We start from the raw sequence: 17,154 nt of genomic DNA on the forward strand, positions 1-17,154 counted from the left end.
TGGTACTTCTGGGAGTCAAGCTGGGGCCATTTGGGCCCATCGGACTTCGAAATATGGACTGGCCATTGGCCTTCAGTTGGACTTCTGTTGCTCTTAGAGCTTTATTAAAGTTTATGTGGCCAGTGTTGGTTTGGCACACTCAGGATCTGTGGTTCATTGTTTGTTTGTGGGGGGTTTTGCACACATGTGTGTACTTTGGGAAGGTTTAATTTGCCTTGTGTCGGGTAAGTACCTCTTGTTCTAGGTTGGATCGCTTGCGCTGTTGTGAAGGGTTGTGGGTGTGTTGCGGGGTGGTTGGAGTGGGTGGGTATGTAACTGTGCCCTTTCTTCCCTTGTTTAGTAGGTTGCAGTACTTACCGTCGTCGTCTTTGCTGGCGGTCCCGGTCATGGAGGTATATGGCAAGGAACAGGGCTGGCATGATTTGCAACTCTCTATCCATGTCTGCTTCAGCGTGATGTGTGAGCCTACGGTGAGTGTTTTCCTTTTATATGGTTCGTTTCCGCCTGGCTTTGCGTGGTGGTGGTTCCCGCCCCGGAACTGATGGCTGTCTAGTGCTTCATTATTTGATGGGCAGTTAGGGCCTTTCCGTTGGCCTTTCCGTCAACCTGTGGGTGGCCTCTGCCCTCATTGTTGGCATTCCTCTGCTGGCGGTGAGTGTTTTTCAGGCTGCCTGTTTTTCAGGTGGTTCAGTATTTGGCAGTCCAGACCGCCTGACTGTTGGAGGTAGTTACCGCCACCATTGGGGGAGCGGTGTTTACCGCCATGTTCATAGTGAGGGCCTTAGTTACTTTTATGGATATTTTTTTCTCAACATCGAGAGAGAGGGTCTTTGGATTTGGACTTCAGTTCAACTATGCTGGCCTGCTGCAGCACAATGCCTTGGTCACTCCTGTAGGTCTTTGTCTTCATTGAGGGAAACCTGCACGAACAGGCTGAATCTCAGGTTTGGCATCATCACCTTGACTCTCGTCATCGAGCCTGTCTGCTTGTGGAACTTTTTCACAAAAGTTCACCAAACGTTTTCAACCTTTGAGGAGTTTTTCTCTGAAGGTTTCTTGATGCAGGAAAGTGGTCTACAGCACCAGGCAAGGGTTCTGGTTTGTGGTTTGGGACTGCCACACCAACAATGCACCTGGTCAATCCAAGTTTAATCCTCTACACACTACACTTGCCAAGGTGGAAAACTGACATTCACATTCCACTTTCTCAGAATATGGTTAGTGTTCCTCCTATGCCCATTTCTAACTACTGAGACTTTCACTATTTGCACTGTTATCTGTTTTTACAGCTATTTCTGCATACTAGTGTGTATAGTTTGTATATCACTTACCTCCAAAGGGATTATAGTCTCTATGGTATTTTTGGCATTAGTGTCACCAAATAAAGTACCTTTATTTTTGTAACACTGAGTATTTTCTATCATGTGTGTGAGTATTGTGTGACTACAGTGGAAATGCATGAGCTTTGCATGTCTCCTAGATGAGCCTTGGCTGCTCAGCTTCAGCTACCCCTATAGAGCCTAGCTTCTAGACACTGCCTACATTTCACTAATTGGAGATAACTGGACCCAGTATAAGGTGTTTGTACCTTAGGTACCCACTACAAACCAGGCCAGCCTCCTACAGGTGATGAGTGAAAAAATAATTACTTCCTCACAGGGTCAAATGGGATGAAGCTCTGGGGTGCACTAAGAGCTGGACTCATTGCTTGTTGTAGCAATATAAGTGAAATCTGTTAATGTGCTTGAGCACAACATAGCAGGAGCTAGAATCATGCAGAACACAACAGGATAGATCTACAAACTCTCTCTTTGAATGTATTGTGCTTCACGAGTAGCAGTGGTTCTGAAAGAGCATAGATAGTGCCACTAATCCAGTTAATTTTACCAGAACATACAGCCCTATATTCACTAGAGTAGTAGGATTTGTATGTTTTTTCTTGGTTCTTGCCACATGTACCAATTTTTCCTGTCTCTGCACACACTGGCAATGTAAATTGATTACATTTTTAAGGATGCATTACTGCCATATTAGAATAGGATTTTCTAATGAAGATAATGAAGACCTCATTTCAGTGTGACTTTCATGTCTCCTTATACCTTTTGAGTTATCGGAAAGAGATCTGCACTGGTGTAGTCATGTAAGGAAGGAAGTTTCTGGTCCAGGCACTAATGTAGCTTTCACTTCCAGGTCAAGGTTGGAGCATAGCATTGCTGCTTGGGTCCAGGTTAAAGCTTGAAAAGTTAAGCATGTACAATGTTCCATAATAAACATTCTTTATTTAAAGGTTTGGTTGCAGGGTAACAACTTCTAGCTTCCTCCACTCCAGAGCACGCACCCTCATTATAGATTCCCATGCACTGTAGCTAATCATTTGGATGAAACACAACAATAGGGCCAGACAGGGTGCAACCAGTCCTTTTCGGTCCATCAATTCCAGGGACCCATGATTGTGAGTTGTTTGCACATTAGTTATCTTTTATGTACCAACATTTCTGTTTAGTGTTGAAAGTAACGAATTACCTGTGCTACAAGTTCTGGTATGTCTCATCTTCAAACTTGGAGTTTTGTTTTCCCACCTTCTGTGGGCATATCCCCCTGTTTTCCTGAGCCAACCTTCTCAGAGTTTTTCCATGTGGAGTTTGTGAGCAAGTCCTAATATTTAGAGGTGGTAATGCAGTAGTATAACAATTCCTCTCTCTCTTACTAGGCATCTCTTTTTGATAGGTGGTTTCTAATATAAGTACTGTTGCATTACAGCATCTGAACTGGTGACTTTGAGCAACAGAATGCTTGTAGCTCATCTTATGCTGGTGTGTCAATAATAAACAAAGATTCAGGGTTTACCTGTGTCAATCAATGAAGAAGTAACTTAATTTCTAAAAACGACACACCTTTTGACTTTGGCAATGATGAGCTAATAGTGCTGTTTCGTGACTTGAGTCATATGATCTTATTTCTTCTGATTCAAGCACATCCTCAAAGCTTGATTTTGGATCCATTGGATCTTATGGATGTCAATCCGGTGGGCACAAACATACTTTATATTACGTAGGATTGAGCTAGGGCTCTAATTAATTTAATTGGGTCCTTTGTTTATAGGAGTGGAAGAAAGTGCAACAATGCAAAACTGGTTGTGGTTTTTTGGGAGCCGAGGGATTCTGTCCCTTTCCATAAAATAGTGCACACAGCGTGATGAGTACCACACCCGAAGATAATCTTACCCCTGGAAAAGAGGGTCAGGTCCTGATGATCAGGTGGCTCAACACTTCTCGGCAATTGACAAAGACTTGCTTGACCTTTGGATTTCCACAGTAAAAGCAAACAACACAGAAACAGATCTTTACCTACTTAAGTCACTCCAAAGCTCAGATCGAATAAGATGCTTATGGAATTAGGTAAGTGAAGGTCTGTAACTAGGCCTCCTTATCAGAATATATCCAGAGAATGAAAAAGGCAGAGAGGAGTGATCCAGTAAAGCTTCAGTTATGGAGGTTGTAGTAAGTGAGCACTGAACAATGGAGGAACAGCAGCTGGTAGATGTCACAGAACTGTAGTGGAATAGAGGGAAGAGGGAAAACTGTTAGAGCTCTGCATCAAGATGAGCTAACTTAGAAATGAACTGTATGAAGGAAAAACAAAACAAATGTCAGGAAATAACCGGTGGGAACTGAGTCATAAGCGAATAAAGCACAACAACCTTCAGGCATGAACTTTGCAGCCCCAACTGCAAAGGGCCTTCTCAGTTTCCATCTTGCGGTTCTCAAGAGCATCCAAGCCTGTGTATGTTTGTGCCACTGCTGTCCCTATTCGGACCCCTAAATACCATGTCCCAGCTGCCAGAATGTATTTCTGGGGGCCTTAGCCATGGAGAGCCCAGGACCCGAGGTCCGTGGCCAGACGCTTCCCCACTTGGCTGTGCCCTGTCTCATTCACTTCCCTGGGTTGATGCTGCAAATACAACGAGAACAAGTAGGCTACATAAACAACTTACACCTTAGTGGCCCTTTCATGTACCATACCACATGCATGCATGCCATCTGAACTGTCAACAGTCGCCCCCTGGAAAATCAGGATCTCAGACAACTATGATTGTGTGGTTGAAGTTGTGCAATCACAGCAAGCATTGAACAGGTAGGATACCACATCACATTCAATGCTTTGCCTCATGGAGCACACCTCAGTTACCTGTTGTCCCATAGTAATAGATCAGTGCCATCTGCATTCCCATAGATTCCACACAAGGTCCTGCAGACATCTATTTGTCACATACACAATAACACCACAAAAAGAAATAATGCTCTCAGAACATGCTATGTTGCTGACAACAGTGCAGTAGCCTAGAGAAGGTGTCATCGAAGTATTCATGTCACACTGGAAACCTACCAACAATGCACTCTTTACCAATTGAAAATCGTCCCAATGGAATCATGGAAGTAGTGCTAATATTGCTCAGGCGTGCTACACTTTTGTAAACTCCTTAGGCCTGAATGGACCAAAAACACACTGTGAGATTGACTCACTGTAGACAGGCCCACAAACAACTAACATAATGCAGACTTCACCATTACACAGTGACAATCAACGGGATGGCATGGTGGGTACAGAAAGTGTCTTCCTTTCCATGTGTGTCAAATGGCCTAACAAATGCAGACTCATCCCACTTCAGGGGGTGACTTCTGTGGTATGTACCTGACCACAGAACACTTCTTTGGACATATTTGTCCATCCTACAGAGATTCCATCCAACATAGAAAGGGATGCATTGTACGATTTATGCTATGTGACCAAGCTATTGAGTCACACATCATGGCCTCCCCGGAATTAACACACTGCCTGCACTGTGGGACTAAAATTTGTGTAATAAGCCAGTACAGAACAAATATGACCTGTGTGAAGGCTACAACAGAACTGTGGGAGTAAGAGACCTGTCATGAGTTAAAGACACACATTGGCAATAATGCAAAATGGACTGAGGCATTAAGGGCAGGTTTTCCCACTAAAGCATCATATTGATCACTTGACTGGATCTGCTGGTGTACAGGGAGTGGGCACAGTTACATAGCCACAGTGACTCTCCCACAGCCTAGACTAGGTACCATACTGGGAGATACATTTGCAGGCCATAATCTCTGCAGGCTGAGCATAGTGAACCTACATGTCACTCCATATCCATCACCCCCATTCATGACATTACATCATGTGGCCATCGACAATTTGGCATGTGGTGTTTGTGGCAACCTAAAGGGCAGAGTGAGTCAGGATATGGATTCCAGACAACAGTTTGGCAAGGCCAGATGTGGGTTGAAAGACCTGTGGATTATACACGTTACTTACAAGATACTCAAATAAATCATACAAGATGCATACACAGCTCATGCTGTCAGGCACATGCATGTTGTCCTAATATTTACAGCCATCAGTAATGTGACTGAACTTAACAAATGGTACTGACAACCAATACCTGCACCATGTGCATCCCATTGATGCGATGCAGACTGCAAACAGCAGGCATGCAAGAAGTCTAATAGGCACACAGGGGCACACTGTAGCCTGTGAGGAGGGAAAAGGTGTTTAAGGACAGAGAAAATTGTGCACATGAGGTTATTACCTCCTCCTCAGGTGAGCCATAGAGCTGTCCATACAGGGGTAAAATATCATAGACAAGCCTCTCCAAATCCTCTGGCGAGAAAGCGTGGGCCATATCACCTGCTGGACGTGCCATGACTACTCCCAGAGGCGGCACACAGCAGCTCAGGTCATAGAGGTGTTACTGGCAGCAGTGCCAGGAGTCAAGTGAGTGACCTAGGACCCACCTACCTCAACCAATGCATCACCTTCTACTCCCCACCATACCTCTCTGCTTTGCTCAACAAGCACTAGCCACTGTGCCACGCATACGGAAGGCCTCAGCTGATGGGGGATCCTTCACCTACCTCAAGGCAAAGAGCTGGAATACCCTGCTCCTGCACTTCAGGCAGTCACCTTTGCTAACCCATTTCAGGAAGGACCTTAAAACATGGCTCTTCAACTAAAGGTCAGAGGCCAAACCCCCTTAACACCTTGAGACCCTTGCAGGTGAGTAGTTATGCTTTATAAACCCTGATATGATCTGATATGAAATGAGTAATTGTGCACAACATGGCAGTGACAACTGCCATGTACATGGTCATTACTGCGAGCGGACACAGGCATTGGGCAGCGACTGCAATTGGCAGCAACGTTAGTCTATAGCTATCTATGCTGCAGTTGAAACTGCCTACTGCCATGATGACTTCCACCAGTGATCACGGGTGGTTCCTAATACCCAGTGGAGTAGGTCAGGCATCTGCCATTTTGGTCACCTGAAATGCTGTATTGGGCTTTCTTAACTTCATCACACCTACAATACATGTTGTGTTGCATCCCATCCTTATCATGTCTTGTCATGTAGTTCCTCCTACTCAACTGCCATTGTAGTATATTTACGGGCACACAAGGCATTTTATAGTGGTGCACGGTGCACCACCAAGGACGGTCATTTTGACGGTGTGAATATGAAGTCACATTTAGAGGGGCAGTTGTGTTGCCATGAGTTCTGCCAAATCCATGTTTTGGACATGTGTTGAAAACCATGGGGGTCACAAGTGTAGTTGTCAGCTGTGATGTGCACTAGGTGTCATGTCTAGCCATAATTCAAAAAAGCGGGACAGGGAGATTAATGGTCCAGTGTACAAACTCCCAAATTTAACCTATGAAAAACATATGAGGTACACTATTCCAACAATGAAAGAGGAAAACACAGGGAGATACTATTTTCAGAAGCAATAGCCCTCACACATCCAATAGGATGTCATGCTTCATCATTGGGCATGCTCCTCGTCAGACTGGCGCTGCAATGTCTGACAGGCACCTCTAAGGAGTTGGCTCTTAACCGGAGATCTTTTTTCCCAATGTAGCATGGGCAAGCACAACCTATAGGCAAAGATGTGATAGGAGAGCAAAAAAAGTGGGATGAAATTGGCTCTAAACCAAATAAGTCAACATCAAATTTATTTGATCAGAAGTGGGCTTAGGCCAAGATGAAAAAAAGTGAAAAGAGTGCTGAAAGAGGTAATGCTCATATGCGCTCTCAAATCAGGCAGCAAAACAAAACAAAGGGAGCAGGACATTATCCTACCTCCTGACATGTTTCGCGTCTCAAGGGTCACCACAGATCAAATGACACTTCATCAGAACCTAAAACAAAACCTCAACTTATCCTTAATACATAGACCTTAATAATGTATCTCAAATTGATCAGTATACTAAGCTCCGGTCACTTACTTCAACCAACTGCACGTCTGGCTAGTCTAGTCAAAAGGTCGCTTTTAACCAACTGCACCTCTGGCTAGTCTAGTCAAAAGGTCGCCCATCCCAAATTATGATAACGGCTCCCTAGGGATGCACATGCCCACAAACAAGTGCACAGGGATCTACCCCGAGGCAGGGTTCCTGAAAGTCTCAGTTTCAGGAACGCTGCCCTGGGGTAGGTCCCCGGTTTTTGACAGGCGACACGCGAAAATGTGCACCTTTCATTGTTGGAACAGTGTACCTTACATGTGTTGCATAGGTCATGTCTAGCCAGCCAGAAATGTTTTGTCACATGATATCTTTGTCATGCATCATGTATGTTGCTGTGGACACACAGAGTAATGTCACATATAGGTACCCTGGGAGAGGGAGGATGTGACAACCTCCATTTACCGTCAGACCTTCAGGCAATGGTAGAGCACCATGTCATCCAGCTCTACTATCTGAATAGGCAAACAATAATGGGCTTATGCTGTCAGTTGGAGCCAGATCTGATGCCAGCTATCAGTCATCCAACCAGCATACCACCCATTGTATGGGTCACGTCAGTATTGCACTTACTAGCCACAGGGTCCTTCCAATATACAATGGCCCTATCTGCTAGTATGTCCCAACCTATGTTCAGTCTGATGTTGAAGGATTTCCACTCAGCAGTGTTGAAACACATTGACAGCTGTATCAGGTCCCCTCGAGGTGAGGATTTAGCCTATGTGAAGGCTGATGTATAAGGTTTTGGCCACATCCCACATGTGGTGGGGGCCATTGATGGCAAACAGGTTGGCTTGGTGCTCCACAGGCCACTGAACAAGTCGATCGCAACAGAAAGAACTTCTATTACATCAACGTGCAAGTTGTCTGTTTGGCAGATCTCACATGTGTGTGCCCATTATGCGGGTGCAGCCCATGATTCCTTCATAATGTGGAACAGTACCATACCCCAGCTGGTGTCACAACTGTGACCAGAGAGGGTCAGGTTGGTTGGTAAGTCACGTTTGTTCTGATTGTATTTGAGCAATGTCAGGTAATGCAATCATGAAGAGAGTGACTCACTGTTGCACTTCTGTCCCATTCCTTCACAGGAGACGCCAGCATATCCAAACTGTCTTTTTTTGTTGACCCCACTGAGAAATCCTATTACACCAGAGGAAGTCTGCTTCAATGAGGCCCACAGAAGAACATGGCAGTCAGTGGAACAGGCTTTTGGGCTCCTGAAGGCCAAATTTAGGTGTCGAGACCAGACTGGTGTGACCCTCCTCTACTCTCCGGGAAAAGTATTTCAGATCAGTGTGGCATGCTGCATGCTCCACAACATCACCCTACAGAGGAATATCCTGTACATCCCAGAGAAGGGAGGGGCCTGCAGTGCCACTAGGTGAGACTCCTGAAATGCCAACTGAGGATGACAGTGGTGAAGAGGAAGGAGCTGACCTGCGGGAAGACCTCATCAACAGCTGCGTTTCATGAGTATGTCATGTGATTTGACGACTGTAACTGTACAATGCACTGTAGTTGTGAGAATGTGTGGAGTTGAATGTTTTGGAAATAGCAAGGGAGCTGATACTCTGCAATATTGAGCCAACAACTGCTTGATAAGATAGCTTTTGACACATCCCTACCTTGATGATGTTGTTTTGTTTGTGTCAGTTTCCTTGCAATGTACTTTGTTTTCCAGCTGCTTGCTGTGTTACGGGTGTCATAAGTATGGTTTCAATCCTATACTCCTTGTTTTGTTCATTGTATTGGTACCTTCACCGTGTCATCTTCATATGGGCATTTCAAGAGTTGTGACATTGGCAGGTTTCTGATGCTGTTCTGACATTCGGAATGGACATAGATTGTTCCAGGTAATGTAGGTTACACTGTTTGGATGTATGAAACCTGTACCAAGAAAGTTTACACACTGTTTGGGCGGAGGTGCAGAAGTGCATATTGGAGTTGTTTTGTGTGTTGTGGTGGTCTTGATGTGTCATCATGTGATCATAAGATATGAAGTCCTACCTTTTGACCAAGTCATGTTACCGTCACATCAGCTAAACACTGTTTTTTCTCTGACCTGTATACAGGTGTAAATGTGTTTCATCATTGCAGGCCACAGTGCCTGTGCCACAACACTGAAATATGTTTGTACCAGATGCATGGCAATTAGAGTATGATGGGCTTGCGATCAGGGACTGTTGACCTGCCATCTGTCTGTATCTGTATCTTGGATTATGTGATGTTGAACCATTGCATTCAAGATTATCTCAATTGTTTTTATTCTTACCAACAAACACTGTTATTAAAGGATTAAATTATACAGGTGATTTGTGAGGTAATTTTATCTTATGTTCCCTTTCAACTGGATCCCCGATTTATCCAGGAAGATGAATTTCACCATTCCCTTCTTTTAACAACGCAGTTGAGTCCGCCCAGATGGTATCACCTTACCGTAGGTGGGGGTAGGTGGGCAAATGATGAAGCATGACACTATAATGTGTGTGAGGCCTCCTAGTCCACAAGGGGAACACCCCCACCTTTCATTGAACACCTAGAAACCACTACCACATCCAATGCAGACAATTAGATCACCAAGTTGGTGACCTGTTGACCAGTGGAACAGACCAATGTAGCCTGTTCGTAACATTCCCCATATATGTTGTGTTATTGATGGATGAATTTATTACAATGCTAATGCAGAAAATAAACTTGGGACATGGAGAAGCAAAAAGGTAAAGTGAAAGGACCATTCATGATACATGAAATCACTGGAGTAGATGCCACACCATTGGGAATCCAAAGTCCAAAGTACTCCTCCCATTGGAAATGGAAGGTGGTTGAGGATCTGCCAACAGAGTGAATTTGTGGCACACAAAGAGAGTCCTTTAGGAAGAAGTAATTTGCTGGCAGTGGTGGGTGTCTTGCCATCTGCACCTTCTGGATTATTAGCTGGATGACCCCGCTTGCGTGGTGGAGGGTATCAGCTGCTACAGAGGCAGAGGTATCTAGTTCTTCCTATGGCAGGGCCTCCCTTCTTCTAGTGGCTGGCACAGATGTAGATGTGCCCCATGTTGATGAACCATACAAAGGGGTAGATTGTTAAATAGTCCTGCTCAGGGTGGTGTTAATGTCCCTCAGCACCCCTGTTGAGGAGGCCATGCTGGTACTGTGGGCCACCATTTGATCTCGCATGTGTCTGTGCATGCCCATCTGTAGCTGCTTGGTTTCCAGGAGTTCGGTCAAGACATGGTCCATCATGCCTTGGGACTCCTGTTAGACTCTCAAGACATGGCTAATGGTGTCCTGACCAGGAGCAGCCCCAGTGACCTCACCCGCTGGCCCACAGCATACCTCCCACACACCCTCCGCCTATGGACCTGTGCCATTAGCACAGGGTTCCTCTCCAAGTTGTTCCTGGACCCTCATTGTCAGAAGTGTTGAGCTTCAACTCAGGATCCAGGACTTGGGGGAACAAGATGGTAGAAACTGTGCTAGGTACACAGGTTGGGGGGCGGATAGTTGCCTATGACATTGAGGCAGCCGGGCTGGGAGGTGTTGATGTGAGCACAGTGAGACTCACTGTTGGTGTCTGAAGAGGTTGCCCAGATGGGTCAGAACTGTCATCCATGTCTAGTTGTACCTTCTTCACTGACAGCTTTGTACTGGAGGGTAGTGGCAGTCTCTTCTGTGGCCTCTGTGTGCCCAGTGACAGCACGATCAGTTAATGGGAAACCTACATTACTGGTTGTATGGTGATACCTCCAACAGTTTAGTAAGCAGAGACCTTGTACAAAGTTAAGTTGCAGTTAATCCTATTGTGGCAAGTACCCATGGTATTGGTTGTATTGACATGACAGTTGTGAAGCATGCTGATTCCATTTGAGTCAATCAGCTGATGAAAGGAGCAGATCATCGTCACTTGGGAGGATGGACTGAAAAGTGCATCTTGCCACCAATGCAGGCAAAACAGTGCCTATGCAAGATATGGCTTTGGCCATTTTGGGGCCTAGTTGATTGTGATGCAAGCAGACCCAGGAGTTTGTTACATACATGACTGAAGTTATCATGTGGTCAGTGCAGTGTGAATGTGTCTGCTACCAGTACCATTCTGGGTATGCATTTTAAGGCCTTAGAGATCACTGTTCCGCACACTGGGTAAGGTGTCCTCCAATATTTCATCTTGGGTTAGCAAGTCAAGATCGATCTATATTGATAGATACATCTGGTATTTGGGTGTATTCTATTCTTGATCACTATCACTCTTCGGCAATTAAATCCTGGTCTGGTGTTTGGAGTTACAGAGACAAGGCCTCCTGGCCTTAGCAGTCATGTCAGTCCCTGTACTTCACACACTATACAAATGTTATTCCCCCAGATGAGTACACTTTATTTGTGGTTTACCAAACAATGATATTTGGAGTGGAGAACACAGGGCTGATGAGTGGAGTAACAGTAAAAGAGCCTCCTGGCCTTAGCAGCCATGTCACTCCCTGTACTACACATACTACACAAATGTTATCTCCCCAGGTGAGTCCACTTCATTTGAAAGTTACAAAACAGATGTATTTGGGCAAAGGACCCCTGTGCTAGTGTTTGGAGTTACAGGAAGAGTGCCTCATGGGAGTTGTAGTCAGGTCAGTCTCTGTGCTACGTACTCTATACACATTGTATCCTCCCAGGTGAGTACACTTCAATTGAGAAATACCTGACAGGAGTATTTATGGAAAAGAACACTGGTCTGGTGTTTGGAGTTATAGAAGCAAGTCCTGCTGGGAGTTGAACTAAAGTCAGGTCGGTCCCTGTACTGCAGAGTCTTTAAAAATGTCATCTCCTCTGGTGATTACACTTCAATTGGGAGTTGCCAAAATGAGGCATTTGGGCAAGTGCCCACTGGTTTGCCGTTTGGAGTTGTAGAAACAGTGCCCACTGGGAGTTGCAGTCAGGTTACTCTCTGTTCTACACACTGCAAATGTTGGCCATTATTTATCCATATGTAGACTGCATTTAGGTTTGGGCATGCATTTACCTGTTGAGAGAGAACATGAGTCCTGGGATTATTATTGTATACTACAAGACTTAGAAGGACTCATTTGGACATATGGCATGTGATGAACCTTAGTAGCTGTGCTGTTGGGTCCAACAATACAGATTGACAGCGTTTCCACTCTAATACTCTGGGTATTGAATGTTGGTGGGGTACATGAAAAAGACAGTAGGTAAAGGTGAGCTGTGAGCATGCATAACATGGTATTTGGGTGACTTTTTTTTGTTGTGACTTACCAGACTCCATTCCCCCAGGTATTCCTGTCAAGCCCTCACGATGCAAGATGGCGAAGATCTTCTGCTCCCAGGGAAAGAAATGTAATTGAGCATTGGGAAGGCCACCACCAGTCTTGACCTGCAGCTGGTGCCTGGAGCCCAGGAAATGTACCTTGCCCCTGAGGTAGTTCCACTTCTTCTTGATGTCCTCCTTTGTGCTCAGAGTGGTGCCTACAACATTGACTCTGTTGATTATCCTGTCTCAAATTTCGAGTTTCCTACTGTTGGAAGGTGCGTCATTAGTTGTGTGGCCTGCATAAGTAACGAGTCCGCACACGACCGCCACTGGGAACCAAACACCCCATTGTAGCGCTTGACTCTCATAGGGTAGCGTTGCAGAGCAATCCAAGGCTTAGTCAAGGGAGGTGGTGTGGGCTAGTAATCCCCATTCACAAGCACACAAGCATGACTCTCAATAAATGATTGTCCAGTCTGTGCTTTTTCTTTTGACAAAGTAAAAGTACATGTATTATTCACACACACTACTCAATACTATGCAACAATCTACAAATATATAAAAAGTGATAAAATCCCTCTGGGCAAAAATTATGTAATCTCTCAGGTCTCCTCAAGAGAGAGTATAATCCAACAATCCACATGGCAAAACAATCCCAGTGTCCCCCTTGCGACATTAGAACATTTGACAGTATTCAACATTTTGACAGTACAGTGAAATAAAGACACCTAATTAAATATTTCCATCTTGCAAAGAAGTGGTTATCAGTGTCATTATTCAAATTAGCCTAATCAGGAAATATATGGGACCAAAGTCTAGCAATATAACTATCAGGATTTCTTTTGGATTATTCCTATTTGACCATAAAATAACAGTTCAATACATGGGGCAATACCAGCATACACCTATGGAAGACATACTTTCACAAGGAGGAACACAAGTTCACTGAAGTTTGTGCTTCAAGCACCAGTCCAACCCGTGAGGGGTTATCTTTCATGTGTCCCACCCTACCTAGGGTGGGGACACCAACTGATGTTGGGGGGAGGCTGCGCTTCTCCTGCAGCTCCCCCTGTCTCTGAGTATTCACTTGGTGGTGGCCCCATCTCCCTGGGACCACCACAGCCAGTTTGGGGGCTCAAACTGCGGCCCCTGCTCCGCAAAGCATGCTGGGGCAGCCGCATAAATGATGAGCAGCTCTCCCGCTGAGCTGGGGAGAGCCGCTGTGCCTGCCGCTCTGCCATTTCTCCCAGGGGTGCCGGTCCCACCCGGACACCCCTGCACCAACCATAGAGTCCCTCGTTGGAGGGTGGCCCAGGGAGCCCACCCCTGGCCGCCCCTGCCGGCTCCCCGCACAGCCAGCACCTCCGGGTGCTGCCGCGGGAGCTGGCCTGCTGCCTGAAGGGCAGACACGGAAAGACTAGCAGCACTCCCCCTTCCTCCTGGCATCTTTGGGGCCCTGAGATGGGGTCTGGGGCCCCTCCTCACCGTGGCGGGGAGCGCGATGGCACTCCCCGAGGTCCTCCTCTTCTCGGGGTCCCAGGATGGGGTCCGGGGCCCCTCCTCACTGTGGTGGGAAGCGCGGCAACGCTCCCCAAGGCCCTCCACTTCTCAGGGTCCTGGGATGGGGTCCAGGGCCCCTTCTGGCCTTCTTCACAGCGCTCCCCAGTTTCCGCTTCGGCTGGGGGGGTGTGACGGCGCCCCCCACTCCTTAATCTTCACAGGGCCCCGGGATGGGGTCTGGGGCCCCTCCGGGCATTCTTCACGGGGGCACGACAGCACCCCCGACTTCCCTTCTGCTGGGGGTGCGCGACGGCATAACCCCACTCCTCACATTATCGCGCGGAGCGCGATGGCGCTCCCCGGCTTGGCTTCGCCGCAAGGGGCCCCATGATGGGGTCCGGGTTCCCTTCACACTGCGGCAGGGGGGTGCGCAACGGTGCCCCCCATCAGATGAAAATGGACCAGGCTTCACAAGGCCCCGGGATGGAGTCCGGGGACCCTTCCTCTGCTGAGAGGGGGAGTGCGACGGCACTTCCCTATGCTCCTCTTCCTCCTGGGCAGCCCCCGGGCTCTGGCCCACCATGGGAGCACAGTCTCAAGCAGCTGCGGAGCTCCACGCACTTCGTAGCTGCTTTCATAAAGGTCAAAGGGTGTCATCCTTTTTCCTGTGATATCTCAGGCCCCCAAGGGCCGATTTTCATCATTCTTGGCGTTGTTCCGCTCCTGGTGACCAGCCCTTGCCACCAGGAGCAGTCTCCTTAGGCCTCCAGGCCTGGAAGGGTCCCAGATCATCAGGAGCCAGTCCCACTGACTCCCTGTGCCAACCTTTCCTCTGGGTTCCCTCTTTTCCTTCTGAGCACCGTGCTCTCCTTGCGCTAGCCCAGTCCTTCCCCCAACTAGTCCTCTGGGGGGGTAAAGAGGCCAGCTTGCCTGGCCCTGGCATTGCCTCGCTGCTAGTTGTCCATGACGCCCGTCTGCAGTCCCAGTGTCCAGCAGTGAAGCACGGCCAAGAGAGAGAGCTCCCCCCTGTGAAGGACCTTTTAAGTGGGGGCGGAAGTGTCCAGCAGGTCTGCACCTCTGGCCTATCCAGATGTGCCACATCACTTCCTTGCCCCGTCCCTCCTTCTTGCACAGTCTTCTGGGATAGCTCAAAATGGCATCCTCCAGGAGTTAGTTGCCACATGTGCCCTGAAAGTCTCAACCCCTCCTCCCTGACATTCCTCGCAGGGCTTCTCCAGCCTGCTCCTGGCACGGACTGACAGCTGGCTGATTGATGCAAGGCCCTGCTCCAGCAACTGGACAGAGCAGTAATTGGCCCTAATCCTGAGCTGAGTCAGAGAAAGATGTCATCCCTAGATGACCCATAAGTTGTACAACTATGCTCTTGTAACCTACTGCATCATTATTTTCTTACAGGTTACAGTGTACTTTGGTGTGACTCTGGTCTTGGTGGACCCCAGAGAACTGGAGTTGCACCTTAGATGGCGGCACCGGCGGTAAACATGTGCAGTCCATTTTACCACGTGTTTACTGTGCGTGAGTCACCTCATAGGAGGCTTCCTTACAGTAAACAGTCAAAAACCAGGTGGTCAAAAATCGAAAAATCAGGGCAGACCTGATGGTCAGATCCGTCCTCTAACACCTACTAAGAGGAGTGTTTTCGGCTTATGTTCCAAACAATAGTGGCTCTACTATTAAAATTTCATTCACCACAACTCTTAACTCATCTGCTGAAAATGGGATTTTTTAAATATGACATGGTGGGAAAACAACTACAGGTGACAGTGACTCACTAAACAGGGGGAGAGTAAAGAGGTGTGAATGGCCAAAATTGTGTGTGGGTGTTCTATATGATGGTGAAAAAAAGGTGTGCCTAATCTATGGAGTCTTTCTGGAAAAAGCCACTCTTGCTTCTATGTTTTTCGTTAAAAATTCAAAAGATTGTGCTCTGTGAAGGAGTGTGTTTTATTGTGTACTTTGCAATCAATCAGTCAATCAATCAGGAATTTGTAAAGTGCACTACTCACTCGTGAGGGTCTCAAGGAGCAGAGGTGGGGGGTGTTGCTACTGCAGGAACAGCCAGGTCTTGAGAAGTTACCTGAAGGTAAGGAGGTCTTTGATCTGACGCAAGTTGGTGGGAAGAATGTTCCATGTCTTGGCAGTGAGGTGTGAGAATGATCTGCCTCCGATTGTAGTTCTGCGGATGTGTGGGACAGTTGTGAGGGAGAGGTCGGTGGAGCGGAGATGCCTGGCCGGGGTGTAGAAGAAGAGCTGTCTGTTGAGGTATTCTGGTCCGTTGTTGTGCAGTGCATTGCGAGGGTGGGTGAGGAGTTTGAAGCTGATTCTCTCAGATGGCCTGTGATGTGGCAGTGGCGGGGGATGTCCAGGATGAGGCGTGTGGAGGTGTTCTGGATGCATTGCAGCCTCTTCTGCAGTTTGGCAGTGGATCCTGCGTAGAAGACATTGCCATAGTCCAGTTTGCTGCTTATGAGGGCTGGGTGACGGTTTCGGTGGGGATCCATTGGTAGATCTTTCAGAGCATGCAGAGGGTGTTAAAGCAGGAGGAGGAGATGGCATTGACTTGCTGGGTCATGGATAATGAGGAATCTAAGGTGAATCCTAGGTTGCGTGCGTGGTCGGTGGGAGTTGGATCGGCTCTGAGAGTGGCAGGCCACCCAGAATCATCCCATGCGGAATGAGTGGAGCTGAAGATAAGGACTTCCATCTTGTCGGAATTGAGTTTGAGGCAGCTGTGCTTCATCCATTCGGCGATGGCCTTCATTCCTTCGTGGAGGTTGGTCTTGGCGGAGTCCTTTGTGAGGGAGAGGATCAGCTGGGTGTCATCAGCGTATGAGATGATATTAAGGTTGTGGGATCGGGCGGTGTTAGCGAGCGGGCCATGTAGATGTTGAAGAGGGTCGGGCTGAGGGACGAACCCTGGGGTGTGCCGCAGATGATTTTGGTGGCATCTGAGCAGAATGGGGGGAGGCAGACTCTCTGGGTTATGCCAGTGAGAAAGAAGGTGACCCAGTCCAAGGCTCTGTTGCAGATTCCTGCATTGCTGAGGTGTG

This window comes from Pleurodeles waltl, chromosome 8, assembly GCF_031143425.1.
Source record: "Pleurodeles waltl isolate 20211129_DDA chromosome 8, aPleWal1.hap1.20221129, whole genome shotgun sequence".
In the NCBI taxonomy this organism is placed as follows: Eukaryota; Metazoa; Chordata; class Amphibia; order Caudata; family Salamandridae; genus Pleurodeles; species Pleurodeles waltl.